We start from the raw sequence: 5,888 nt of genomic DNA, 5'->3' as shown, positions 1-5,888 counted from the left end.
CTTGCAGTAAGGAGACAAGTCTATGGCGGTCCAGAGTTGTCTAACTCTTCATAGGAAAAAGTACTCCTTTTATACATGTTCTGAACAGGTTCAATTGCATTTGTGCAAGCTTGCAACAGCTTGCACAACATTTCCACAATTTCCACAACATCTGTTACATTCACATCAATATTTGAACAAAGCCAATAGTGCTTCTGATTATGATGATTATTTATTTTTCCTGTCCTTTGGCTCTGTGGATACATTACAGTAATTCATTTAGCAAACACTTTTATCCAAAGCGACTTACAAAAAAGAGCCTTACAAAAAGTGCATAGGTCAATGATCATAAACAACGAGATAGCCCCAAAAACATTGCGGGTAGCCAAAACATGAAGCCTACATTGTGAAAAGCAAATAAGTGCCAATGGGTAGAACCAGAAGAGGACGTAGTTAAACAAATTACAATTAAACAACATGATCCTCGAATGTGCTACAGTGTACCTGTAGGAAAGCAAGCAACAATAATATAATTCACAGCGAGTACAAGTAGTTAAATCAGTTACAACTAATCAACAAGTGCAACCCCTCAAAGTCCCTCATTGTCATTGTGTTCCTGGAGGAAATAAACTAACATCTGATCCAACAAATCTTTCTAAGTGCCGTTGTACTCCCGGCATGCAAGTGCATCTTTAGCCTTTTTCTTGAAGGTTGAGATTAGTTCAGTAGTCAGTGTCTCTGATGGAGGTGGGGAGGTGATTCCACCATTGGAGGGGCAGACAGGAGAAGAGCTTGGGTTGGGAGCGGGCGCTCTTTAGAGGTGGTACCGCCAGACAGTTGTCAGAATAAGACCGTAGGTGGTGGGTGGGGGTGTAAAGCTGGACGAGAGACTGGATGTAGTCGGGTGCAGTCCCGTTCACCGCTCAGGATACAGATACCTGTCATGTAATGTTGGGATCACCTCAGAACATAAACATGGTGGTGGGTTTGTTGGTTTTGTTTGAAAATGTATGTCTTCCCTTCTACTTTCAGGTGTCCAGAGCATTCATAGCTGCTAGAGCTTTAGCACAAGGGCTAGCTACGGGGCGTGACATTGTCAATAAAGCAGCCAAGGTATGACTTGTTAAGTTAACTGTGGTTTGCATGTGACGATTGGTTAAAATGTATATGGTACACAATACCAGTCTTCAAAAAACAGCATTCAGGCTATTTCTTCCTCCTTTTAAATCTCTTCTTCTTCGTTTATCCGTCTCCTCTCTCCTGCCCAGCTGAGTCCCAGCACAGAGTGCTCCCGAGCGTTGATGCGTCAGTGGTACTGCCCGCTGTGCCGGGGCTTCCCCTCCCTGAGGCCCTGCCACTCCCTCTGCCTCAACGTGATGAAGGGCTGCCTGGCCAATCAGGCAGACCTGGTCACGGAACGGAACAATTTCATTGGTAAGTGGAAGAGCATGGTGTTCTTGGAGGCAGGGTTTATGTTTATTTAATATCCCTATTACTATTATCGTCCTGGGGGTGTCTTTAGCTGTGTGTTGTGTTGATCATTGTCCTCATATGTACCAGAAAGACACGGACAGTGTGTGAGAATTGTAAAGGTAAAAGTAGTATAAATGAACTGAAGAAATATGGAATATTAAAAGCAATAAACTATAGTTTTGTATGAGGCCTCTGGAGTTTTTTCTAATGAATGTTATATTGTCTGATGACAGTAAGTGCTGCCTGTCACGGACGTGACAAGACAACTGCAGAACAGGGAAGTGGTCAGGTACAGTTGTTCTAAATAGCATGGTTCAAACCACCAGATATATATGATTTGGGTTTTAGTGTTAACGCTGTGTTATTAAATATAACTATGTCATATAAAAAATATAGCTGCAAGCAGCAATGTGGTGGCCAAGCAGGTCAGATGACCCAGAAGGAACTTTCGACATCTAGTGACTGCGGTGTACCTGGCTTCCTTTGCAGTGGCTTACAGTCTTGCTAAACAGAGAATCAGAGACATGACAAGCTTGTCAGCTTTGGCTGGATTCGAACCTCTGACGTTGACATTGCCAGGACACCAACTTATCCTAGTGAGCTATTCTCAGTGCTGGAAATCACAGAGTTCAGTTACTGGGTAAAAATGTGATTTGTCCAAAGTTTAAACAGCTGTAATTCAGTTCTATTTTGACATGTAAAGGTGATTGTGGTCTGAAGATAATCTGTGCCAAATGAGGTGAATATATGATATTTACCAAAAACAGTTCATTCATTTAAAATGGCGGCCACATCAATTCAGCTGGTATCACAAAGCTTGAAATGGACCTGACAGGTCCATTTCAAGCTTTACATTAAATCCAGTTGCATTTGCAAAATATTACATGGCACAGACTATCATTTTAAACATTTTGCCAAATTGGATAAGCAATAAAAACATCATTGACTGGCTGAGTAGGAATACTCCGAAAACAAATGTTGTTGAATGATGAAGTAGAACACTCAGCCGAATCCCATCTATCAGACAGATAATTCCCAAAAGTTGTGAGCTTCAACTACTGTGACATATTTTATGGACTACTTGCTTGTTGATACAATGTAAGGAGATCACTATTTACCGTCTTTGCCATAACAATCATATTGTTTATGTTATAAAAGTCTACACAATTATCATCATGATACAAATATGCATATTTTTTTGGTCAGACTGGATCTCTCTTGCATGTTTGTGAGCATAAAGAGTAAATAAAATACAACCCTTTGTAAACATAAGTATTGAATGTGTACAACCTAGTAGCTCTGAACTATTAAACATACAATGACATCTACATGACAATTAATGAAAAAAGAGGAACATAAAGAATCCATCGAAGCATAAAAGTTTATTTTTAAATGCTCTTAGATCAAATTCAAAATCCAAAAATAAGCTCAACATGCTCAATTTAATACAAAATGAAAAGAAAATAAATTCCATCTGTCAAGGTTTAAGATGCAGGTATCAGTCTTTTAGTAACTTCGTCATTCCCTCCTTGAGTACATCACCTCGGTGTACACACTGTCCTGTGGCTGCTTCCTGCCTCGTTTCTCCTTCCTCTGAGAACAATCCAGCGTGCTGTAGGCCTAATTCAACACCTGTGCTTCTCCATCCTGTAGAGACGATCGTAAGTTTTATTCAACACTGCACCGTGAAACAACAGTGCTACATCCACAACCACATACCAGATCTCCTTTCTGGATTGAAATAGTCAAACATCACTTACATTACATTAGACGGCTCTTCCCTGGTTGAGCTGGCATGCTGGAGTTCTCTTGAGACACTCACGGTTCGCACTGATTAAATCACAGTTCATGTCACGAAACACGGCATTCTGTTCATTTAAATAACATTACTGATTGTAATCTAAACTAAACTATACCAAACTAAACTATACCGTATGTGTATACGTAAACTACTTCTTAACGCTAAGAGCTTCTTAAAAACTTTTAAGGGCGTTCCAGAGCAAACACAAACATACCCAATGAATGTAAGCAATAAGCCCCAAAAGGCCGTGGTTTACGCTGATTTTAGAACAGGTAAGGGGAGTTGTTAAGCACGACGCGAAGCGGAGTTTTCTAAAACTGTTACTACAAATATTTGATATGGTTTCATCAATAAAAACAATTAGAAACTAAATAGTTTCATAATAAACCGTCATTCTTCCGCTACTATAAAGTATAGTTCCTACATAAATCGTTGCCACGCAACAGCCAGATGGACATCTTTGCCGTCTTTTTCCATTTGAAATATTCGATGCGCAGTAGTATGGAATGTTAAAGAATGGTATGAGGACAACTTGAGGTTATGCTGGATTTTACAACGGCATGGAACGCGATATAGCCAATCACAATCAAGGATGGGAACAACCAGTTTTAGAAAATACGTTTTAGATCTATCTTGGGTATTACTGTTGACCATTTATATCTATTTTAACGCTATGAACCACAATTTTTTTTACTAACTTATAAAGATATCTGGATCAAATATGAAATACTTTTATATTGATGTAATATAATACAGTTTAATGTGACTGCTTATGTTTTTAGTAACGCTAAGTAAACAGAACCTGTATATTCTAAGGTTTACCACCCAGGCTACACACACAATACTACTTAACAGGCTGGCCACACAGTAGCATTTATTTAGTATATTTTCACAATTTAGTTACAATTAAAATTGTCAGATGCATTTGTGACATGCGAGAGCAAATCAAGAAAACAAGAAATCATTACTTTAAAAGAAATCCACTAATAACACAATGATCATATTGGACCCAATTCTTTTAAATTGTACTGGCCAGTTTATATCACATTTGATGGCAAATTGTGTAGTGGCAGTGGCGTATTCCCCACTTACTGAAATAAAAATGGTACAACTGATTAATCAAGAAGGTGTGTCGGCCAGAGTATACCATTGTTTTTTTGAAGATCCGGTTCACAAGAAACTTTGATTGCACGTCGTGATGCAGAACCTCTGTATGAACAATTGGGGTATTGAGTGCCACTGGAGCGGCTACAATGAACAAGTAAGAATAGTTGTTGGCTAGTGTATATATTCTTAGACACAAGACGTCCAGATTCATTACAGATCAGATAAACAGATCTCAACATGTCATGAACTATGAACGTGTGGTGAGAAATGCAGTTAGCAGTACCAGTCTCATTCAGCTTCAGGTTTTGCATGACGCTAGAACAGTCGTCAGAGTTCATTCTCTCTATTATGTGGTTCTGGAGAAAACGGTCGTAAAGAGGGGGTGGGTTTGCTGCCCTCACCACCGCGCAGGCCTCTAGGAGAAGTATCCATTGGAGCTTCATAATGTCCTAAGGACAAAAGATATGAACAAAACTAACATTGAAGTCTGACATTCCATGGCATTGAATTCTGTGTGATTTGCAGCCTGATGCAGAAATGAATACATGAATGCAGTTGCATGAAAAACATGAAAAACACAACTGCATATCAAAATTGTTGCAGATACACCAAAAATTAAATATTCTCAAATGAAAACCCAATTTGTGTCATATGTCAAGTCAGCCTACATGTAAGCCTACATGTGTCAAAAGGGAAACGTTGATTGCTATTACATATATTCCTAGCTGTAGATTCACGTGTTTCAGCAATATTACAGACTGCCTCGACCTCTTTGTTGCGAGGGTTAGTAACAGTGTTTTATACATTTGCAGTTAGCTACAGTTGTTCACTGATTCACAGCCTTTAAGCAATTACATTTCCTGCGTCAAAAACACCTACATACCTGTGTCAGGAAAATCTTTTCTCAAGTAGTGCACAGAGGTGATGGAGTCACCTATTAGAAAGTTAATTTCTTGCAGCTTGCAAAAAGGAGACAAGTCTATGGCGGTCCAGAGTTGTCTAACTCTTCATAGTAAAAGTAATCCTTTTATACATGTTCTGAACATGTTCAATTTACATGAGGGCGAGTGAGGAAGATTGTGCGAGGAAGATTGTGGCCGACTACTCCCACCCTGGCCACTCCCTGTTTCAGTCACTCCCCTCCGGCAGAAGGCTGCGGTCCATCAGGACCAATACTTCACGCCACAAAAACAGTTTTTTGTTATTTCTGGCAACTTATATTTTATTTTATTGTACATTTTATTTAATACTAATTCCACTTAGTACTGCTAGTTTATGTCCCCTTAGTATAGATAGTCCACATATTTAAAATTTTTGGTTCCTATATGTTTATTGCATGCACCTTCCTGCCAAAGTAAATTCCTTGTCTGTGCAAACTTTCATGGCGAATAAATCCCTTTCTGATTCTGATTTTGATCTGATGAGGGAGGGAAAATCCGTTTCCCATGTATGGAGACAGGAGCTTATCACATTTGAATGACAACTGTCAGTCTACTTAGTCGAAGCTTGTAACAGCTGTGAAGAACGT

At 39.3% G+C, this 5,888-nt stretch overlaps 1 long non-coding RNA gene across 1 annotated transcript; it reads right to left on the bottom strand.

The window, feature by feature from the left end:
* Nucleotides 1-2,801: 2,801 nt before the first annotated feature.
* Nucleotides 2,802-3,740, bottom strand: LOC146302061 (uncharacterized). The gene is made up of 3 exons (XR_014755320.1): nucleotides 3,468-3,740; nucleotides 3,213-3,282; nucleotides 2,802-3,099 (listed from the first exon to the last, which is right to left on the bottom strand). It is a non-coding gene; the product is annotated as an uncharacterized LOC146302061 (long non-coding RNA).
* Between the last annotated feature and the right edge of the window lie 2,148 nt (nucleotides 3,741-5,888).

The sequence above is a fragment of the Hypomesus nipponensis genome, chromosome 1, assembly GCF_054491055.1.
Source record: "Hypomesus nipponensis isolate SF chromosome 1, ASM5449105v1, whole genome shotgun sequence".
NCBI lineage: Eukaryota > Metazoa > Chordata > Actinopteri > Osmeriformes > Osmeridae > Hypomesus > Hypomesus nipponensis.
Note: the sequence above shows the minus strand (reverse complement) of the source record. Positions and strands in the feature narration are given on the sequence as shown.